Raw genomic sequence first — 25,126 nt, forward strand, 5'->3', positions numbered from 1 at the left:
GAATGATACGACGCTAATGAATGGAAAGTTGACTTTCAAAAAGTTGTCAGATGGTTCCCTTGACAAGATGTTAGGTGCCATTTGTCATTGTGAACTGAGCTATCATCGTAGCTATCAAGTCTGAAATGCCACTCGATGCCCAAGCACACAGCTGATGCTAACTCTGCGCCCCCTCGTCATAGCCACAAACGGATGACTTCAGACAGAAACACATGGACACCACAACGAAGAACGAGGTTACTGCAGCTAAAGCTAAATGGATGCGACTGCGTGTAGCCTGTTAGCGTTGTGGAGGACGAGGATTTAGCTGATATAATACACATCACATTTAACGACAGGACCTACGAAGCCTGACTGCTATGTTCACCTCTGTCTCTCTCTCTCTCTCTCTCTCTCTCTCTCTCTCTCTCTCTCTCTCTCAGCTTTATTGGCATAAATGTTGCAACAACAATATTGCAAAGCATTAAAACACATCAGACAAAACATAGAAATATACAACTTATACAGATAACAAAAATAACAATAATAATAATAATAATGATAATAATAATAATAATAAAGCAATCAGTAATTAAAATAATCTCTCTCTTTACCTCTCTCTCGCCCTTGTTTACCTGAAATGTGCATTTTATAATTTTATTTTGAACCACCCTGCTTGGCAGTTGTTTTTCAATAAAATAAAACATTTGCATAAAGCAAGCCAATCCACTTTTTCATGTTAAGAGCATTAAAATGAAAAAAAGTGATTAATTGCAAGTTAACTATGATATAAATGTCATTAATCGCGATTAAATATTTTAATCGCTTGACAGCACGAGTGAAAACATAATGTTACTCATGTGGACGAACTGTTTTGGTGATGAACATTGGTTTACTAAAGGTCTTAGGTTCATAAAAGCAGTGAAATATATGAATACAATGATTTGAAAATGAAAATAATGTTTATTACCAACCTTTTTGTTTTTATTCTTAATATATCGTTTTTTGAGTAGAATTGTTGTCTGTCACTATTTTCATCAATATGAGAGAGCGACTGAAATAAAATGGAACTGAGTATTAATTAATCTGTATTATTAATGGGACTTAATACTACAGACCAATATTACAATAGTTTTTGTTTTCAAACAAAATAATAACTAAATATTTGAGTCAAAATATGTTCTACAGAAAACTAACTATTTACAATGATAACACAATGTGCATGTTTCAGTTTTTGTTTTGTTTTTTCAAGAACAGTTTTCAGAAAAAAAAATAACATATGTACTCTGTATGTGTGTGTGCTATGTACTGTTTACCAGCGCATGTTCGAACGCCTCAGGCTGTGTGCTCCTATGAGAGGCACATATGATCATACAGAGAAGGGGGGGCGGAAGCTCAAGATTTTGGCGAATCTAGCAGCATTTGAATCTTTTTTCTAATCCATTTTTTTCACGGAGCTATTAATAGAAATATCCAGTAAACATTATATTACGGGTGCCCGTGCGCATGGACCTTTGAAGGTTTAACCAAACGGCAACCTCTGGTGGTAGGAGATGTAGCCAGAGCTGAAGCGCTGATAACAGTTCCTCAAAGAGACACTTTAGGCTGGCTCCAAAAGCGAGAAGTCAATACCTTTATGATTTGTTTATACCAAAAGCGTTGTGAATTTTTCATGTGAGTAGATTGCACGCAAAGTCAATGCACAGACGTTAATGGTTGCGAACAATGCAAATTTCCACCAGGCGCCGCAAATGATGCGAAAAACGCGGCGCAAATCATTTGCCGTCCTGCCGTTGCTGAATCAAACTGCTGCTGGTCAGCCTGACGTAGATCTGGAAGCATCAGTCATTGAGACGCTCATCCTGGAAAAGTCGGAGCTGTGTGCGACTACGAATAATATTCTGAATTTGACATTTGACATTGAATTTGAATTTGCATTTGACGTTCCGACGTTTGTGGGACTTCCACAACCAGTACAAAGCATAATTAGTGATTATTTCAATGGCGAAAAATAGTAACTATTTTTACAGAGATAAGCCGCGAATTAAGCAAATGACAAAAATTAACCACATAAAGTCGATTGAGTAAACTCATAAAAAAAGTGTTGCGAAAATTCTCTTTTCAAAGGCACAACTTATCAGCTAACATATACATGTTTACAGTCTAGGGCAAACAAAAAGTATCCCATAAAGGGTGTGATTACTTTAAGTGACAAGTATGTGCCGTCACAGGCGACTAGTTTTTAGCAACCATGTCTTCATTTGTCTCGCCTCAGCTCCACCTCTTTGTCTAAATCCTGGCTAATTAAAAAATGGGCAGAGTCTGCAGTGCCAAGCTGGCAACGACTGGAGCCACCCACACAATGAGTTTCACATTGACTCTCCAGAAACCTATGGGTGATGTCACAGAGGTTAAGTTGATATGTTATACAGTCTATAACTAAAACAACAAAACAGACTTGTGGCATGGATGGCTGTACCTCAGGGTGGTCATCCTGTTAGCACAATATAGCCAGTTTGATCTCCAGTTCCCCCCATAGTTCCCAAGTTGAAATGTCCCTGAGCGAAACACTTAACCCCTGCTCCCTGGTGCCTCACAGGACAGCCCACTGCTCCTTAATCAGGGATGGGTCAAATGCAGAGAAGAATTTCCCCAATAGGATTAATAAAGGATCATTTCTTTCTTTCTTTTCTTCAATGTTCTTGGATCCCGACTGAAATACTGCAACAACTGTTGGATGGATTGCGTGGAGATCTTAGAAAGACTTCTGTCTAAAGCAATGGTTTCTTAAACTTTTTTTTTTTACGCCCCACTTTGGAGGAAGAAAAATATTCATTTGGCTGCAATCAACCTGCAAAACAAAACAGAATTAGTGCAGATATGTGAGCTATGACATTTTATCAGTATTAGCGGCTTCAATGAGCCTTGTTTTTGTTTAACCCATCCATCACCTCTGTTTTTTATACTAATTATTACACCAAGTAACCTTAAATAACATTTTAATAGGATGTAACTTTCATTGTTGGCCACTCCATATATATTACATCACTTTCTGCGTGTGACTTGTTCACTGTCCACATTCAACGGATCTGTAATTTGCAGAAAAAGAATTCTGCTGACTGAGCTGCAAATAGGCTTTCTTAAATAGTTAAAACACATGACACACTAATCTATTGTTTTGATGAAAGTGCTAAACGAACTGCAGAAGGGTAAAATCTTACAGTAATGTAGGAAATTAGAAATAGCTGGATGTATTTTTTTTCCATCTTATCAGACAGTAAAACTGCACTGTAGTTGAACAGCCATGTCAACTACAGTGGACGCAGGCTACAGTAGTGAAGGCAGTGCTGTGATTCTCTCTGACCGTCCAACCTTTCTAAGTGCTGTCAGTCAAGGGGAGATGATACTTTGGCAGACAAACTGGCCAGGGAAGAGGCTGCATGCTGGGCTGTGAGTCACGTCAATCTGGACTGCAGCGAGACTCCGTCACTCCGAAGCAGAACAGAATGAGGATCCAGACTTCAGGATGACAAGACAACCCCTCACGAAGAGCGAGAGAGACACAGCTGGTCTGCCAGGCATGTCTGGCTGATTCACGCACTGTCACCGGGGATGCTGACGCACACTCATCCTCGGCTCTCAGCAGCAATGATTGGAAGCGAAGCTGCTGATCAATCTTATTATCTGCTTGTCTTTATTTTGTACCATTTCCATGCCAAAGAAATTCTACAAAATGACAACACTGTTGTGCCAGAATTAATTTTGAGAGAAAAGCCTTGGAAACAGCATGTAGACCACAGCACGCTGATCTTGTCACTGAAACTCATTATTACTCCCTCTCAAGGAAACCTGAGAGAAGGACAAAGACGAGGTGTAGCCTTGCTGAGTGGAATTTTGAATGGTATAGATAGAGACTGCTGATAAAAGACTGGGAGTGACAGCAGTGTATGGAAGATCTGTCTACTGGCGGAGACATGGAGACATCGAATGTACATCTATTTTAGAGTATATGGCCTTTAAAAATTGCAACAGGCATGTCTTCACTATGAACACCGCAGTCAAACCTTAGTCAAGTCTCTTAATAACATATATCAGTGTACCGGTGCAATGTCATTTACCTTCGGACAATGATCAGGCCTTAATTCATTTTAGTTTGAATTCCAGTAAATTCCAAACGTTTGTCATGTCATCCCCATTTCCCAGGAGTCTGACTAGTAAGCTTATAAAGATAATACTATAGTCAAAGTCACAAACTGTATAGAGTAATATATGTACATATATATACACACATCAAATATTTGCACATATCACATATATCACATATTTCTTGAAATGCCACTTACTATATCTATCGGTATTATATATTTTCTCGTCCGCTGGATCATAGTGGATCATCACACTGCACCTTGATTGAAACGTTTTAATAGTTAAAATAAATTATTTGTATTGTTGCTCAAGTTATATGCAGTCCTATACAGGCCGATTAAACTGGAAATATGCATGAGGTGTCATGGAACTTAACTGCCAGCAAATCAGAAATGAATTATCCCACTCAGCCTCTGTGATGGAACTACTTTTGACTGCTTGGGATATTTATGATGCAAAAGCCAAATAAATTGGACTCAAAATTGACACAAAAACAGAGTCAGAGTGCCAGACAGCCATGTGGACGGAACCCCAGCATGTCGTCAAATAAAAGAGCAGGTGGTGATTCACCCATCTCAGGTTCTCAGCATAATAATGAGGTATTGTGAACCTCTGTGGCATGGCTGCCGCTGCTTTCCTCTGCTTTCTGTCCTCCTCTGAGGGCAGCACGATGATGAGTTTGTTTTCTGCAGCTTGGCACAGCATGACACATTCACCTCCCCAGATGGTCCTCACTGTGATTCAGTTAGTCGCCTTGTCTGTTGCTGGGCAGCATGCGCGGGCCAATGAAACATCACACACACTTCGGAGTTCAGTTTCACGTGGTGATAACCAGCAGCCACCAACACAGGACATGATTCCCCCCAAGGACGCTCATGAGTTAGTTTTCAGGCCTCTCTCTGTCTACCATTCTGAGCTTTGGCGCCAGAGAAGTGGGCGTGGGAGGAAAGGAAAAATTACAATAAAAATCTCTCCAGTTGTTATTGTTATAATCAATTCATATTTAGTGTATTGCTAATGTTGGTTAACATATTCTTAGAGGCAAAACATACAGTTTAAATTGTGCAAAAGTCAACTGACTTACTGAGCTTAAAATTACATATTGGATGCAAAAGAAAAACAAAGCTAAAGTGCATTCTGCCAAAAGTTTGTCTGAGTATCTAAACATGAAAATAAAAACAAACATTTTGAAGACAGTAGCTTATTATTGGAAACCCTTTTATTTGATTAAACTACATGTAACAAGGGAACTTCGAAAGCCTGGGAGAAATCTTGCATCTAGTTAGTAATACATCCAGGTATTAGGAGACAAGAACATGACCTACTCCAATCCAAATAGGGTCAATTTCCAGTGATGCACCAATTGCAATTTTCTTGGAGATTCCAATTTAGATTTGTCTTTAATCTGCCTTATTAATAACTATAATATAGCGTCATACAAAAACTTATTTGTAACGTTTCATCGAAAAGTGATTTTTGGTTATTTAACATGTTACAGAAGAAAACTTGTGTAACATATCTAAACAATAACTGACCTGTAATTTACATACAAACTTTCTATGAAAGCCAATCAGCATCGAACAACGCGTAAAAATATGCATTAATCGACCACCTAAACTCAATCTATGACGCCCTAGGTTTCCCCATGGCATCAGACGCCATGGGGCCCTGACAGAGAATTGATATTTGAAGAGTTGGAAGTGAAACCTGTTGTCAAATCACTATTCCACACTACATTAGTGGGGCTGTGATGTTTCTGTGCTGCTGTCTGCGCAACACAAAACCATCATGCAATGCGTGTGTTCGAATGGCAAAAAAACCCTCTATATGAGAAAAAACATCCTTGATACTGACTGACCTAAGTACCGATGTAATGGTAACATGCTCGTGAGCAAACAAAGAAATGAAGAACATAAGCAAAACAGATTAGTCCATGGCTCTTTAAGATAATGTCCCTTTCCAAACTCTACTCTCAAACCTCAATTGAATAGATTCTTTAAAACACTATTTGAGCAGATCATCTCAGGGTCTCACAAGCTGCCACTCCTGCATGCTTCTGTGATTAGCACACTGTGCCGTCACCATGGAGACGCCATAAACTCTAGCTGGCCTGGATAATATTCCACCTGGTCGCGTTAACCTGACTCCACACGCCACACATTATTCTTCCTGGAATAGTTTCAATTAGAGCTCCAGACGTGTGACTCAGTACATTCGTCACCTCTGGATGAAACTCGCATTGTTGAAACTACTATCGCTCTGAAGGTGAAATTAAGAAAAAAAAGTTACAAAATAAACAAAAAACAAGCACCTGTCTTTTCAACAGCAACACAGAATCAGCTGTAGGAAACACCGCCCTGATTTTACGACCTTGTTGTCATCAAAATACATACCAGTGTTTCAAGTGATCGTGCCAGACTGCACTTACTGTTCATACCAAGAACATTTCTGTCTCTGAGAAGTTGAGGAAGGACATCGTGTCCCTGGAGTTTTTCAGACATTGTGAACTGAACTGTGATGTCAGAAGAGCCATAAATCATGAAGTCATTTTATTAGTTTTTGGATATGTCCAACAAATTCATTTACATGATTGATGGATAAATAAATAGACAAAAGAAACATGTCACTATACAATACGTATTAGATTTAAAATAGAAGAGTATTTTACCTGCACATGTGTAATGCGTAATGTGTAATAGGCAAGTAGTGCAAAATAAAATACATCCAGTAAAGTTGTACAGAATTGCTTTTGTGGATCAGATTATTGAAATATATTTGGAGCAAGATCGCACTTGACTGTGCGACAACAGACTGATAAAATTCTGCAACATGTTGTCACACAATATAAGTTTTAAAGTTCTTCAAGAAGGAGATTCTTTCCTTTTATCTAAACAGCTCAGTGTTACGTTTCCAATCCAGTCTGTTATCGGATTGTTATCTGTTGCTTGATTAGAGGCCAGAGTTTTATCTGCCACGTTAGGTGGTTTCACAGGTTGACAGTTGGCACATCATTCTGAAAACAGATGATACAGTATAATATATCTAAGAGCTGTGAAAGCGAGCTGTTTTCATGTTTGAGTCTGTGTTTGTGTGTCATCATCGAAAAATGTGGTTCTGGAGAATACTACTGGAGCAGGAAGTAACACAGAAGTAGTTATTTGCCAAATTTTGCATCACAACGGTGACACAGTCTCTTTTTCCTGATTTCACGGAGATGAGGAAGTGGGTTTTAAAAAACACAAATAAAACTCTTCTATCTCATTATCCACAGTTCCAATCTAATTCATTTTCAGTACTGTAACCCTTGTGAGAAGATATGTGACCGTTTATTATTATGATTGTTAATGATCCTCAACATGACTAAGTGGTTATAACGTTTCACAAAATCACAAATTTACTACCCCTAACAACGACAGATCTCACTCAAAGTACTTGTTGTATGAATCAGTAGTAGTGAGAGCACTGTGTGTTTTATATTGGAATCCCACACCATTATTTTTAATAAACTGGGACATATACTGTGACCGAGAGAGCTCAACACACAGCAACTTAAACACAAACACAGGCGAAAAAGAAGAAAACTACTACTTGCAGCGTTTCTGTATTCAGGAGTGTTTACAGATTTGGGTTGTTTGGAGTATTTTGGTTGTTTTCTTTTTTTCCAACATTTTTCTATTTTTGGTTATGTTTCCTGTATTTCTGTTAATTCCTAAGACACAAAGATAATTATATACATGGTGCAATATCATCCCGCCTCCATTACTGCAATGTCTTTTTTAATTATCTGAAAAACCTTGTTCAAAATTCAACGGCCAGACTACTGACCAGAATAAAGTGTTCTCTACACTCGTTACTAGCACCAATCTTACCTTCAAGTCTCTTTCAGAATCCATTTTAAAGTAAAATTCATAACATACACAGCTTTTAATGGAGTGGAGTATATTAATATAATTTCTTATTGTCAGGACTCTCAGGTCTGCCCGTTTAGGACACAATCATTTGCACCCATTTGTATCAATTTTTATGTGAATATTAGAGTACAACTTTATGAATGCCTTTATAAGAGACTGTTTATTAAATTCAGATTAAACTAACTGTTTACGACATAGCTCTTTTCTAGCACAACCCGACCAATGCTACCACCAAAAGAAGCTCCAGCGTGAATTCAGACAATCCCCTTCCGCTGGGCTCGTAGGCCTCTCACTTGTACTGTTCTCTCCAGTCACAGCTGTGACTGAATTCCTGCCTTGTAACCTCAGCCCACCATGCTCTGTGCCCAGCTCATGCCCACCCTCCGCTCGGCTTTGTGAGCGGCTGTCTAGGACAGATTACGCTGGCAGGTGCCCAGGCTGATGCCAGGCCCTTGTCAACAGAGCAGCCTTTGTGCTGAGACCACAAATCACTGAGTCAAGCCAACATCTGCAGGATGAAGAGTTGGAGGGTTGAGAAGGTTGGTTGAGGGGAGGAAAGGCCAGAGTGGATCAGAAGGGCAGGAGACAAGACGGAAGGAAAATATTACGTAACTCAGCTGGACAAACTCAATAGCTCCCTCCAGAAATTAGTTTAAGAAAAGAGTATGTTTTGGATACTCTGATTTACCAATCATAAAAGCGTCTTAGTCTGATGTTCCCTTTTTTACGATACCATCACTAAAGTTGCACAATGCAACTTCAACGTTTCACAGATCTAAATGATACCAGGGAGTAGCTGTGAAATATTGTATATATTGGAGGCACAATTTGCCCTATCGATCCAATGCATTAAACGTTAGAAAGGTCCCAGATTACTGACCAACTGGAAGCGACATGAATACGACATCATTCCACTTCTGCTACTCTACGCTCTAAATAGATTCTTTACAGCATCAAAGATGGCTTTTTGGACAAAGGGGACAACTGCCCTTGAGTAATGAACTGCTGCTCAGTCAATTCCACTTCTGCCCCGAGAAGGTTTTGTTAGAAATAAATTAACTGAAGGGGTCGCTATTAAGTGATGAATGGGTAGCACATTTCTTCCAAAAGCTCCTATGAATTGACATTTGGAACTAAATGTACACTCAGAGAGAAACGTGACGCTTCAGAGGAAAGGACGTCTAATTTCTCTTAAAACATTTTTCCTCATTTGCTCTTTCCTCACATGGTCTCCTTGTGTCTCTCCATAAATCCCTGGCGAAAAGGATTAATGTATTGAGCTTTTCAGTTTGCCTTCGATTGTGCAACAACACTTTGCGTCAGCCAAGAGTCTAGACATACTAGTGGTGAAAATGCTCACAATGTTAATGTTAAAACGCTGATAGTATAATTTGACATGGTGGATGTGGTATTTTAGCTGGTTTGTATGCTAATATTTGATAATCAGTGAACACAAAGAACAGCTAAGGTCGATGGGAATGTGGTTTTGCAGGTATTTTTATTCTTAGTCAATTTATTTTATTTATAAGAACATAAATGTCAATACCCAATCTCATGTCAAGCCATTCTTTGTTTGAAAAGATATTTCACCATGAGCGAAAAATATTAACATATTGGTGGTGCACTTATTATTTTCAGATAGGTAAAGTTAATAGGCTAGTCCTCTGGGTACCTTAAATATGTCATAGCAAACAATCAGATACCAGGCTTGAAAAAGTCTGGGTATCAACAAAGTAAATGGGAATCCTTTTCCGGGACCATGATGATCTGTACACATTTCATGACAATTTCATCAAAACTTCAGACAAATGGTGGGCCAAAATAATCAACTGGCAAACTGATATGCGTGATATTCCCACTACAGCAGTTTTTTTAATGTATTATTTACATTATTAAGTCCAAACCTTTGATCTTGTCACTCTTAGCTTTACCACATTTTGGTATGCCTATATATGAAACTTGTTTCACTCACTTTTACTGTAGTAACTGTTTAATGCATGTTGGACTATAATCATCACAAGATACTGCATTTGTATTTCAGTCATTTGAATTGGCAATAGAATGACTCGCATTATGGAAGGTTTGAGATCCTCCAGCAGTTGTCAAGCACGTAAATTAATTTCACACTACATTTAATTTAATGTTTCCCATAAACATACTGTTTAGTAATTTGCAACTTGGAAGTGCTCTTTGTCATTGCATTGGACGTAGCCCTGATTGACCTCAGTAAAACAATTGCTCAGGGATGTTTACTCACTTCAAGAACAAGGCTGTTGCAACAGAGGCGAGAAAACCATCTAGGGCCAATGTACATACGGTGCCAACCTACATGTATGTGTTTACCTTTCATATTTCATAGTTGACATAGAGTAAAACCAGCATTACTTTTGTGAGGCACATACAACAACTCTCGATGTGACACACACCAGCTCTACCAAGACCCTTTGCTTCATCATTTCTGCATTATATTAATCATCATAAATCAGGGTGTCACTCTTATTGAAGTCCCCTCCTACTGAGATCCTGCAATATATGTTTCCAAAGTTTAACTAGCTGGCTTCAACTATGAGGGCATGAGCTCAGAGGACCACACCCGGTCATGAGCGGAGCAGACGAATGCGTCACAACCTCAGAGTCGAGCTTCGTCTAAGAACACTTTTGGTAAATGTTTTTTGACTCGGAGCAAAGAAAGGTTTTCTACTTATCGACCCGGAATAATAAGCACTGCACACGCTGCTACAATACTACTAACACTACCGTCTGACTACTGCTACAGCCTGTAGTATAAAGTACTACCTCTTATGCAAATACATAGCACACTTTAGCAACTGTTGAGTGCACCCAGAATCAGCATAGAAACCAATCCAAACACCTTCGCAACCGCAATGAAACATCCTTGCCAATGACCTAATTACAAATTAGTAACTTCAGAGGAACGCCATTAAAACTAAACGCAACACCAAAGCAACCACATAGTGATTTTCCGATGACGCCCCTGGAAAACATTATCAAAGACCAAGCAACCAACCACCCTAGCATAGCCCGTTAATCAGACTGAATTACCATGTCATTTACTTCAATCATGCAGCCTGACATCATCTTAATATAAGATGATTTAATTTGAAAGTGGGGGTTTATTTAGTTTGCAGGTTTTGCTTGTTGAGGTTTTTCAACTCTGAAATTTCTTCTTCATCTCAAACTGTCAACCGACACCGATACAGACCTAATAAATCACCCATACAAAGCTGTGGAGAGCTGTTATATTGCTGTTTTGATGTGCTTCTTTGTGTGTCCCCTGTCAGTGTCTATGCTGTGTGGTGCTGTATCATTTTATTTATATCAGAGCAAAGACACAAACAGACACAGAAAGATGAGACAGGCCACAGCGAAGTTAAGCCTGCCTTGGGCTGAATTTGTTTTTTAAAAAAAAGCGGCACCTTCAAGCGTGTGAGGAGGTGTGAATGTGCTTATTCGTTCTGTTGAACATATGTACAGCTGCTGTGATCCAATCAGAAAATAATCACTGATGGTTCCGATTTACTGCATATCTGTTGCATGAGAGACACACTTAAATAAAAAGTCTGATGCACGCAGACCAGACAGAGGAATAGCCAATTGTGGGTTGTATTTAATCAATCAAACATTACAGTTGTGTCCATTGCATTTCATAACTATGCAGGGTCAGAGCCAAGATCTGATTTTAAGATAAATATTGGATGCCACTGAATGCAGGATTGGAAGCATAGTATACAGTGCTGCATTATGCAATATATAATATATAATATGGTGGACTTTTGTGAGTGTTCTTAATATTTCAGAAAGACAAAAGATAATTACCAAAGGTTTGACAGGAGTGCAATAATAGAAATATTCTAATAACATTAATAAATTGTACAAATTGTCAATAGTTGTGTTTTTGAGATGTGGAATATACCCAGTAATATTTGTAAAATATAGGATACCTGTACAAACTATATGTTTTTTGTCCACTCCGCTCGTGCACCTCTCGACTGCCCCTGTGCACGTCTCTAGTGTGCTGTGCACGTGCTGGGGCCAAATCCATTTTGCCCAAGAGAGACGTGTCTAATAAGCAGTTTAGCCAATTACTGAATGAAGATATAAATAAGTGACATACAATGTCACTTATTTACAATCAGCGTCCTTGATGTCTCCTGATGTGGCATTTTAAAAACATAACAGCGGCGAGTGCAAGCACGAGCTTGTCAAAGAAAACAAAACACTAACTCGATAATATCTCTTCTGCAACGCCCGTTTGAGAGAAGAAACACCTGGTCCAAGATCAATCGGACCTCTCCATATGACAACAGCCTGGCTGTTATGGGGAGGGGGGGGGGGGTGATATGAAGGACCCAAACACACGCTCACGAAGCAACTTCAATTTCAAGAGCGAACTTTATTTTTTCAAAGGTGCAAAACCAAGAGTAGAAACAACTAAAAACCACTATCGTTCATGTCCAGTGGAAAACAAGGGATCCTTCTCACCTGCTTCAGTGTCGGGATCGCAACTCTACTCTCCATTTGTATTTATTGTCCAGACTACCCCCACCTAATCTAAGTCGACTCAAAATGGAACCTGTTTACTGAGTCCAATTTTCTTCCTGCTCATGAGTTTCCTCAGACTAGCTGACTGCATGTACGGTTCATGATTAGGCAACAGTAAGACCTAGCTTGCTACTAATTATCACCAAGGACCTGTGAGAACAAACACTTCAATTTCGCTGCATGGCACCAAGTCGTCTGATATCAGAAGAGGGTCCAGCAATCCGGTATTGTGAAGCACTTGGTTCAGCCTATTTTGCTATAAGTGCCAATGTGGCATGCATGTGATACATGTGGTAAATTGTTGCTGTGGGTAGCCGCAGCCAATTGCAAATGTTTGCGTGTGAAACTGCTGCAAGCACAACATTAGGCATCTCCTTCTGTTAACATTGAGCCAGTGCTCTTAGGTAAATCCAGTTGATATTTTGTTAAATTTGAAAACATTTTACTTTAGTCATTGTGAGAACAGTCATCAAAATAAAACATTCCCTAAGCTTAACTATATCTGATCCCTACACTAACCTAAACATCTTGCTAAACTGAACCTTAAAAACAATTATCATCCCTCAAACATGTCCTCACTTTAAAAGTACACACACACACACACACACACACACACGTCCACTCTTTATGTGTGAACCAAGTGATATTGCATATGTGAGAACAGGTGTAGCAGCCGTATACCCAGGAAGAGGGGCTTAGCTTCATGGAAGCCGCTTGCCATAGATACCCCAGATACCCCTAACCCTTTAAAGCTTATGGGGCTAAAATCCTGCCACCGCATACATATTCTCACCCAGCAGCACTCACATGGTAACAAAATAAATATTTCACTAGAGCAGTCACGCACCAGCAAGAACAGCGGTGTTGGCTCAGGGAAAACAGCTGAGGAGGACGGGTTGTATCCATCATGTGTAAAGTGTGTGTGTGCGTGTGTGTGTGTGTGTAGAAGTCAGACTGTATAACATTGTATAATGACTGTTAATATGTATATGTGTACATTATAATTTTTTACCATATGGTGTGCTCTTTTTTGGCAAGTCAGCAGAAGCATATTGAGAACAAATGTGCAATTTAGTGTGTGAAAGACGACACATAAATATAAATGTGTAAACTCATGAGTACAACGGTGCAGATTAATTTTGAATGGAGATCATTTGGCAAGACAAAGCTTCTTTGGTAAAAAAAAAAGCTTGATGTTCCTGGTTTATGCCAACGTTGAACTTTCAAATCAGTCTCTTTAACGCATTGCTCAACTAGAGACTGAAGAGGACCTGTCAAGATTTGTTGCTAAAACGGAATGGAAACAATTATACAATTTTACAAAACAACCTGCATAGCAGAACATGTCTAAAGTCTTGCGGGTGGACCCTTGCTATTGGGACAGTGAAATGCATAATTCATGTAATTGTTGTGAACACTGTCAGAGGAGAAACACACGCACATAACTGTCCCGCTAAGGTGCAGACAGACACAGATAATGTTCAGCCGGAGAACCCAGAGGGAACCCACGCTGCCACGAGGAGAACCTGCAAACTCCACACAGAAGTGGCTGGACCTACTTTTTTTGTGGTCATCTCCGCCCCTTTAACAATGCAGAACCAACGGCATTGCCAGAGGAAAGGAAAGATGTTTGTCATACTGTAAATGCTCGAAATATATATTTGCTTCAAAATAACAGATTTACAGCCAATGGCCATTCATGTAAAACATACATTAAATGAATGCCAGGAGGGAGCCCTCTGCATGTCATAATATCCCACCTTAAATTGAGTCCATGTTTTTAATAAATGGCATCAACACTCTGCAGGAAAGCAAGATATGTGTCTGCATGAAAATACTATTAAAAATGGAGAGCTGTAAAATCTTTTCTGTCAGGTGGAACTTGCTCCAGTTACCCAGAGCTTCATGATGATCAACACACATCCAGTCAGAGCCCTGAGGAAATGCCAGGGAAAATCGATAAACCAAAAGTACCATAAAATTGTAGATAATGCGATTTATTTTCTGTACCTTAATTGTGGGAATTGACTAACACTTGGTCTGATAGATTCCCAATAAATTATAATCTCAATCCAGCCTTGGATAAGTGGTTGATTCATCTAGCTTCTGCCAATAATAAAACAATACTAACTTGTATAAAGTTAATAGTGTAAAATACTCAAGTGTTGATGACGTGATTCGTCTAATAGGACTGGAAAGGCACATCTGAAAAGATAGGCGTAGACTAATTTATTTCGAGGACAGGATCTGTATTTTAGCTGAATTGACAGTTCCCTACATTTCTTTTTATTCTGCTTAGTCCCTATATTTTTTAGTCTTTTTATGATCTGGACAGAGGGAAAGGAAAGACCGAGAATTAATTGTTGTTGGACGGTTCTGTCTGTTATTCCAGATCACTCTGTTGAAATGTCCCCCTCCCAGGTTCAGCTGGAGAGAAGCATATATCTACAGTATGTGATTACACTGTCTTTTTTACCTCAACTTAGTGTGCGCTGACTTCATTTTTGTTGGATGTGAGACATTGCTCTCGGGGGTACAAAGGAATGCTGGGAGAAAAGATGGATATTATGCTTGAAGGAAACAGTACCTGGTCCCACGCTCCTGACCTCCAGGGCCATTTTAATTGGGTTGCCAGTCAAAAGGGACCCCATGGTTTGCCTGAAAAGCAAAGAGGTGTGAGAAAAAATTGTGTAAAAAAGAGCAGGAAGGGATACTGTGTAGTGGATAGGCAGCATTTTTTTAAAAAGAAGTATTTTTACAGTTAGAGTGCATTTTGATAGTCAAAGCTAACAATGTGCTTGTAAGAACAGCTTGTCAAACCACTATAGAGGGGAGGCGGGATCTGAATGCGACAATATGGGGACGTCTTTAATACGACATAAAACAATTGATAGGATGATAAACGATCAACATTTTAGTTTCTTTTTGACTGGAGCCACATCAACAGTCTCCTTTACTTCAGACAATATCTCATACTCAATAGTTAAAATGTATTGAATAAAATATTGAAGTAATCATTTCTAAAATGTTTTTATCTCACGAAACTTTCTGCTTTAATTCCTATTTTTGAGCATTTAGTCTTTAAAATGACAACATTTTCACTGCTGTCAAAAAAATGTTGGCTTAATCACTTATTGTATACAAAGGAAGCACATATTTCTAAAACTGATGATTTATTAATTTAGACTTCTTCTTCGTGAAAGACACATTTAGCAAAAGACCAGACCAATATATACAAAGTATTTTTTAAGTCATAGAAAAGATCAGTGTCTAATAAACAATGATGATCTAGGATTATAAAAGAAGCCTGAGCCTAATTTACCAAACATGTACTTCAAAGCATGTTTAATTTCCATTGGCATTGAATGTAAGTTTAATTAAGTTCCACTGTCCAAATCTTGACAAAAAAAATGCAGACAAAGCAGCCAGCTGGTAAAATTCAGAGATCTATTGCTAAAGTTATCTCTGAGAGACCAACTTTCACGGTTTCGCCGTGTGACACACGCTTTTGCATGTTTTCATACGCTCTCACGCCACACAACCAATTTATCACGGCACCATTTTTTTCAGATTTTGGGCCGAGGCGCGTTTGTTCCTTTTCAAACTCCCCAATGATAGATGCCGCTGAGGAGTACATCTGTAAACCTATTGGCTGCATAGACATCCTATGTACTCTAAAGAGTCCCGAAGTCAGCAACAGGAGACACAGCCACGGGAGAAACTCAGGTGGAGCAGAGAGACTAAGGTATCAGGACTCTTAAGTGTCACGCAGTGAGCGTGACACTTAACACACGCTCTCCCGCTCCACAGCTGTCCGGCGGTGCGTATTTCTCGTCGTCGTGAACCGCGAACAGGTACGCATGCCAGAAGGGAGCACGAGTGCATGGTAATATAATACTTCAAAGTATATATAAGTTACCTAGGACCTCTGTTGACACAGACTTAGCTAACGTTAGCTACAGTTTGATGAATTGAATCATTGAACACAGCAGGAGAAAATGCAACGTTAGCCAGCTTGCTAGAGCTCCGGTTGAAAATTATTAGCTAACGCTACCATTTTTGAGGAGATAGATTTTGAGGTGAGGAGACTAGGGTGACCAGACGACCGGATTTAGGCTGGACAGTCCAGATTTTCAATGCCCTGTTCGGCGTCTGGCGCAGCATCAAGCTGGACGCGTATTTGTCCTCCTTTTTGGAGCCGTGCGACCACGCCAGCGTTTCTGAGATTGGACTGTGAGACGCGAAGAAAAGTTGATGTTATCATCTTCATAAATAGAACATCTTTGACGTGACATGTCGAGTTTTGGGCAATCAGAGTTCCATCAACCTCCCCTTCCACCAACCCGCACTTGTGTGCTTCGTCTCACAGTTTAAACTAACTCAGTCGAGCATCTAATTGTTAGTTCGTCCTTTCTGTTGAGTTAAAAGACAAAAAAAAAATAAATGAAGTGCATACTTTTCGATCGCAAAGCCAAAGCAAATGATACTAAAGGTGCTTGCTACTTTTTTTTATTTTTTTCACTGAATCTAAATGGGATGGCCACTTATTGAAAACACAATATGGGTGAATTTTTTATATTCCCATTATGTCAGCTATATACACTAATAGAAAGGGCTTGGAGATGTGGAAACAGGGAAAGGCTTAAAGACAAAACTAAAAAGGTTTTTATTCGACATTATAAATAACTACTTTAGGGGTTTGCTTTCTTTTGTAGGAAGCCTAGAGTGTTACAGACACTAAGACGGTGAGACGCGTAAGAGTGAGACAGAATGCGTTAGATATTGACACATAAAGTTGATCCTGCAGCCACTACAGAGAACCCATCAAATAAACCAACTCATTAAAACATCCTCTGTGTGCTCTCATCTTTTAATTGAACTTCTTTATTTTATGTGAATCTTTGAACATGTCATATCCACCGTCTGTTTCATGTGTTGGGTCTAATCAATACACGTGTGATTAAAGCTTATGCGCTGAATGGAATTCCAGCTTTCAGGGCATTGCAGTCTCGTTATCTCTTGCTCCTTCTATACATTCAAGCGCACAAATTCACAGCGGGATCAAAGATCTTGAGTCGGCCAGAAGACAGGATTACGATGCTGCTGTCTCTGGCAATTTTATCAGTAAACTGTCTCCTAATCCCGCTGGGGGTAAAAAGAAACACCCATCCCTTTTTACACCACTGTTCCTGCTATCAGATGCAGATGCGCTTCTTGTTATGCTAAAAGGAGACTGAAATGTCTCTACACCGACGCAGCCCGAGAGGCATCAAAAGACAGTCACAAATGATTTCTAAAGAGCTCGAAATTATCTCGGAAATGCATGCTCTTTGAATTTCTAAATAGTCGTAGTGTAATCTTGTAAGAACTCTTCTTTGCCGTTACTCTCAACAAACCGAACAGATAACAGTTCCCATCCATCTCAGCAAACAGGGAAGAATGCTTAACTTTCCCATAATGCATTTCACACATGCTTAGTTCTCTCAGGGTGGGAGAAAATTAGGTGATTTCTCTACTTGTGTTTTCTTTGCTCAGACCTTTAAGGAAACCTAACTGGAAATGTCAGCTTTACTTTTGAGGAAATACATCAAGACCAATACCGTCATATTAAATAAATGATATCTATGCCTGGGCCATTTGCAGAGCTGTCATCGTGTCCAGTTTTTTGGAAAGACCCACCTCGGAATGAAGTGTGTGAGGGATTATTATTGTAGAGGGAGGCATGCAGCCAGGATCCAGCACACTGCTTGGCTCTAGGAGGTGGATTCTTTGGACGGGCTGAGGAAAGGCGTGGGGTTACGCTCCCGCCTACGGTGATGTCATATCATGTTCAGATTTTTCACTCTTAATACCAAAGAGTTTGCACTGTAGGAGATACACTTTTTTTTACCCTTAACCTAAAAGTCTTAAAGGATCATTTTCTGAATACTTAGCGAGATACTTCCCAATGGCACAAGTAAGAACATTACTGGTTAGATTATGTTCCATTACTCAGCACCATCAAAGCAGCTCCACCCACACATTGCATCTTGTTTGAGCAACATGTTCACCAAACAAGAACATTGATGTTGGACGATTCTGCAAACCACCTGATTATATTATACCTTAATTATGACGTCTACGACAGAACGCCAACCCCGCTCTCCTGCATGAAAGTTGAATGAACTACTCACAGTTTTACTGTTGTAACAGCCAGACTTGTTCGAAGATAAGCCACACCCCCTTTGTGTTGCTGCATTTAGTCATGCTGCTTTTGGTGGGAACACCCTTTTTTTGAAGCGTGTCAAGATTTCTCTCGACGCGCATCGAGAAATTTCATACCACAATCAGTGTTAACACAGCATTAGCATTAACACACATCTCCATGGCAAAATTAGTATGAGGGGTAACCCTCATACTAATTTTGCCATGGAGATGTGTGTTTGTGAGGTTTTGTGTGAATGCATGCACTAATTGATGCATGCACATATGCACAGAAAGTTAAATTTAATTTAATCACAAATGTCATTTTTCTGTATTTCACACCGAGAATAAAGTGTTAATTGAATCAACCTACAAAAGTACATGATCAACTACCAAGGTGGCATTCTCTTTTTTTTAAACAAATAATCAAAAAATGTAAAAATATCATCTTATCCCAGCTCTTGTGAAAAGCAAAAAAGAGCAGGTGTTAAGAGATGGTTTTATAATTGTGGATTACGTGGGTTACCAAAAGTGCTGCATAGAGCCCTACTCTCTGAAGGAGGACGTACAGAATTGGTAAGCATGGGGGTGTTTTTTTAACATATGTAACTCCAAAGGAAAGAAATTGCCTTTGAAACACAGCCTCAGCGGCTTTGTGTGTCTCTCGCATAATGGGGTTGCCTGTCACAAGGCTGTCTGATGCCATTAATTTGCTACTCCCACAACATTCTTTGGGGCTACCGCCTCTACACCGAACGATGAGCTTTTCGATGCTACCACATCTTTCTCTGTCTCACTCTCTCTTCAGAGCTGCGACGCTGCTGGAAAGGTTTTTTTTTTATTTTTTTTTTTACAGAAAACAGAGCAATGTGGGGGGCGAACGAAGGATTTGAACCTGTATAGTCTCTCCAAACATACGAGAGGGACGAGCCCTGAGTGTGAATAACGACAGCACAGCTCAAGCTGATTTCTGAAGAAACTTACCCCTTAGACCTGTCTTGGGGAGAGAAATACAAAAAAGGCTTGGGTAAAAGTGGAGAAAGAGAGAGAAAGGAGGTATTAGGAGCGCCCCCCGTCAGCCACCTGGAGTTCCTGCAGCCTTCCAGTGCATTCCAGAGATCCTGAAAATGAGGGTGAGGGGGGTGGAAGAAAGAGAAGGGTTGTTATTAAGGAGGAGGCCCAGATGATACAGGCTACCCCCCGCTAGCCCTGCTCTTTTCACTGAATACACAAGACGACAGGGACGGCCTCTCCATCAGAAACAACCCCCGGAGGGCCATGAAGGAGCGCTTCTCTCGTCTTCACTGGTCCATTGGACATGCAGCATATTTGGAAGGGCAGCAACACATACAAGAAACAAAACAGGGCTCTGACTGACACAAGATAAAGAAACCGAGACAGTCAAAGAGCTGAGAGGCCGCATATTAACAGCAAGAGGAGGGGACGGATGGCAAGGGAATGCCACTCATCTAGGGATGGGTATCATTTGTTTGTTTTCCGATAAAACAATATTTTTAAAACGATACCGATACTAAAACAATACTTTTTTATTGCCAAGGAAATTTTTTTTCTACACATTGAACAATATATTAACCGTTTAAAGTATACTATAAATATTAATTAATAAATAAATACAAAACACGTCAAACTCATATTCAAACTACAGTTTCAAACTGTTTAACTTCAAACTATGAACAATATATTTTAAAAAAAACAGACAAAACACAGAATTGGATTCGACAAACTGCTGCTTTACTGGACTAAGTGTTGTCATTAATATCAACTGGGAGAGCTTTTCTGAAGTAGACGGAGCTGCTCTTGAATTCGGCAAACACCAAATGAACTGATGGACAAACACGTCTCCTCCTCAGAAAAAGAAGAAGGAGAAGAAGAAGAAGAAGAAATTATTATCCTCGGGCAAATTGGTCTCTACTTCCTTAGTAACTAAGGAGCAGTGTGCTGCTGTGAGGCGCCCAGGGAGCTACTGGGGTTCAGTGTCCTGGGATGGACAGCATTGCGTTGTATCACGAGTCTTTCGGTTTAGTTGAATGTATCAATTTCTAGGAATTCTGTTTTATATCCTGAGTGTATATGCTTTGTCTCACAATATTACCTTCCTTTTTTTCCTACTTTTTACTACCAGGCTTTATGTTTTCCACACATTTGGTCAGAAAATCAGAAGGTACAGACAGTCTATCAACCCTGTGTTGCTGTTTGTTTTAAAGTCTAATGGTCCCTACTATTCAATAATTCCACAATGCAGCTTTAAAATTGAAGCAAAGCAAGAGCAAAACTTGAAGATCACAGTTTCCTAGAGTTACAAGATATTACATGTCTGATTATTGATATAAAGTAAGTTTAGATGATTTTCCCCATAGAGAAAAAAGCAAGTGAGAGACAGAAAAAAAGCAAAACATAATATCACACTTTGATTACTATACCTTTTCTTGCTGACAAGATTTTATCACAATCATGCCTATTCCAAAAAACATAAACTATCGAGTCACATATGTTAACCGTTTCACAATCCATGGCTTTATCTCCCCTTCTGAGCCCCAGACTCATATTTAAATCAGACGGAAAGAAAGCATTTACTCAATACCGTTTTCTTCTGAGGAACCAGACACACACACACACGTTATCACGTTATTTCATAAAATATATATAAAACCTCATAACAAATCATTAAAATATATGGTTGTACACTTGTTTGTGTTTGCATGCTCTCACACACACTTCATTTCAAGTACACTCCTACATGCTTATGTACTGCTGGAGGACTCTCACACACACACTCCACCAGCCAAGAGCCCTGTCTTTTGTCTGAACGGTTCCCTCACAGAGCTTTACAATCCCCTCCATATGTTTGCAAGTGAGCCTCCTCCATCAACAACTACACACGGAGCGCGCGCACACACACACACACACACACACACACACACACACACACACACACACACACACACACACACACATGACATCATGGTGGAGGTATTCCAGTTGAACCTATGGGGATTAAAGTGGAGAGAGCTCAAACTTCTCCAGTAAAACCTCTGCAGTTCCCAGCTTCATATGCAGCTACTTTCACTCCCCCTCCTCATCCCTGCACCTGCTTCTAGTTATTACCATCCCATCCAACGCCCCCCACCATTCCTCTATTCCCCACTGGGAAGCAGAGCCTGAGCTTTCAAACTTCCTATTCAGAAAGGGAAGCATTGGGGAAAAAAATGATGCGATGCAAGTCTCCTCATTCGGGCCATTGTGGGCTTTTATGTTTTGACTCGGTCAGGCTCTGTGTTTAAAAGAGACAGCGGAGGCTTTGCTTACTGGTTTACCTTATGGCCCAGATATATCACCTCACCACAAGAGCTGCCTTTGCTTCACTGAGACCACCTAGAGGAGCAAATGCTTAGAAACTGCTGAGAATGAAAATAAAACAACCATGTGTACCCAGAATAGTAATTAACCCACCAGTGGCTGCCCTGTAGTGGCTGTCAGGTTCGGTCTTTACTTAAAAAAGAAAAGAAAACTCATGGTGCCATGGTGGTTATGAATGGCTTTTTTAGTTTCACTATGGTACTTCCCAAGCACAATCATTAGACTATGATACTGACCATAGTAATGTTGTACACTATGGTACTGACCATGGTACTGTTGTGTACACTATGCTACTGGCCATGGTAATATTTTGTACACTATGGTACTGGCCATGGTAATGTTGTACAGTATGGTACAGGCCATGTTAATATTGTACACTACGATACTGACCATGGTCATGTTGTACACCATGGTACTGGTCATGGTAGATTGGCGTGATAAGAAAAAGTGTACATAACAATTGCCGTGGCACAGTTTTACGGCGTATTAAGAAACTCCTAGGGCTCATTGTATAAGTTATTTTCTGCTCATGATTGTGTTGTTTGCTTTGTTTTTTTGGTGATGGTTGTATGCTTTTCTAATGAATGCAGGCTATTGTATCCTGATGATGGGCTCTTTGCTAATCCACAATGCTGCATAATTTTGATTTTGCTGACCAATGTGTCTGTTGCTCTAATTGTAGACAGAGATTGACTGCTCTGCTATTGACGTTCATCAGCTGGTCATCTTGCCTGACTAGTACAACTTTTCATCTCCAAAACATCTGAGCAAATTTCCAAGCAGGCATTATTATGATAAACCAACAACATACAACAAATACAAATGTACAGATATGTCTTGCCGACACTGTAACATTTCTAAAACAGAAATTCTAAATTAATGCTGGGATATTTATAGCCTTAGTTTACACTAGTAACCTGCTGTATTATCCTAAAATATGGCCAGAGCTAGAACATTTCCAGGTATTCAGTCAGTATATGGGCTGGATGACAAGTATGTCAAAGCAAGAGGGCAGATTGAGAAAAGCCTATTGATTATTGTATGAATTCTCTCAACTCTATTTGTGTGTGACAAAAAAACACAGCCGTTAGATTCCTTGATTCTTTGCATTTCAGTGTCACAAGGACACCCATTCACATTCAATATCAAGGTTTTACAATGGCATGTCCTTGCTATTTGTGCTGCACTGGCTTGGTCTTGGTTCCTATTTGTCAGATAAGTAGGAAAAAAAAGGTTTTCACCACATTTGACAGCAAAATAGCAACTAAAGAATTTCACAATACAGCTTCTCTTTGCAAATCGATATTGCCAAGCAACATGAGTCAAAACTGTGTCCCTGACCACACCGGGTGAGAGTTAAAGTCTGGATCTCCTTGAAGACCTCACACGGAATAGGCCTCTTTCCCTTTCTTCTGCTCTCTTTTCCTCATTGTCTAATTCAAGTGTCAGTTTTCCACTGGCGCCGACATTGACCCTTTCTTCTGCCATTGTCTCTGCTCGGTGGGGCGGGATTCCTCCTACTTAATTGTTGATCCAATTAATTTGGAAGACCTTTCTCCGCTTCTTTACAAGAATGAATGCCACTGAATAAAAATGTACAACAAAAGAAGTAAGTTAACACAGAGAGTGTCATTGATTGACACCGGTGCCAAAATGCCTGTGTGTTGCCATTATGTCTGATCGAGTTATGGAACCTTAGTAGAGAAAGGTGGCCTTGATGAAAGAGTATGAACATGTCTAATTAACTTGTGTCAAATAAGGGTTTCTTGCTTCACAGAAGTGATTCAACCACCCCAGAGTTCTTTATGGTTTTGCCTCCTGGTCAGGCTTTTTAAATAGCAGGAGCTTAATAAACTGATGTCATTTTATCTTTTTTTTCCTGCAGCACACACCTGGCATCTCTATGCACCATTCTCTATTGGGCGCACAAGGGAAACACTTGGCTGGGCTACAGTAGGTTTCAAACTGCCATGCACTGCAGGGAGGAGGTACTAAATGCAGCAAGAAGAGGTATTTCAACACTTGTCTGAATGTAACTATGCATGTCTTTGTTCAATTTGGGTTGACTTAACCTTTTTGCCTAATTGGTCATACTCCCAATGGTTCTCAAAATGTGCACACTGTGAGTGGTTATTGTGAAAAGACCAAATCCATAATAATTAGGATAAGACCATAATTAGCTGTCTGTAAAGTTGCACAGCTGTATACATAGAATGGTGGAGTGGAGAATCACAGACGGAGCGTTCTCTCTGTAATTCTTGGCTTCATTATTTGATCAAGCTGGCTAATTGGGAGCCAGAGTTGAATACCTCACATGGGTCAGAAAACACATACGAGCAGACTGGACTAAATCAATGGAGAACCACATATTTCAGTTCTTCCAAGGGATTAACAGATAGTGTGTGTTTTAATACACATTGCGTCTGGACATGAATAAATCATCGGGTGTTCTGAGTCAAGGGAGATGCCTTCAAATACGTCAAAGAGGAATCCGGACCGAGATGACATGGCACTCACATGCATTCAGGTGGTACTTCTGGGAAATAAGAAATGCATGTATGATGAAGTGATGGTCCTCTTTCTTTGTGCATGTGGACGATTGGAACACCAGATATGATATTTTTCTTTTGTCCTTTTTATGAACACAGGCTCACATTAACAGGAACAATGAAGCCTTTTGGCGGACTTCATCCTTGTAGTTTTCTGAATAGCTGAAGTTACTTACTTGTCCTGTATTCATATGGAGTGTGTAGCACTGGTTGCTGTTCTCAAAGGTTAAATCACATGGACTATGGTGATCCCTGGACTATTCCTATAGAGCCATCAGTACGATGACGTTGGGTAAGAATTGAAATTTCTCCAACATGTTTGAAAGGATTGCCAAACAATTTAAAGATACATTAATGATCCCTAAGGATGTTCCACAAAGGTCAAATTGTAATTCATTTGGTATTTCCTTGACCCTT

Source organism: Clinocottus analis, unplaced genomic scaffold (genome assembly GCF_023055335.1).
Source record: "Clinocottus analis isolate CAN_PGR_092001 unplaced genomic scaffold, fCliAna1.0.p SCAF_4, whole genome shotgun sequence".
Classification (NCBI taxonomy): domain Eukaryota; kingdom Metazoa; phylum Chordata; class Actinopteri; order Perciformes; family Cottidae; genus Clinocottus; species Clinocottus analis.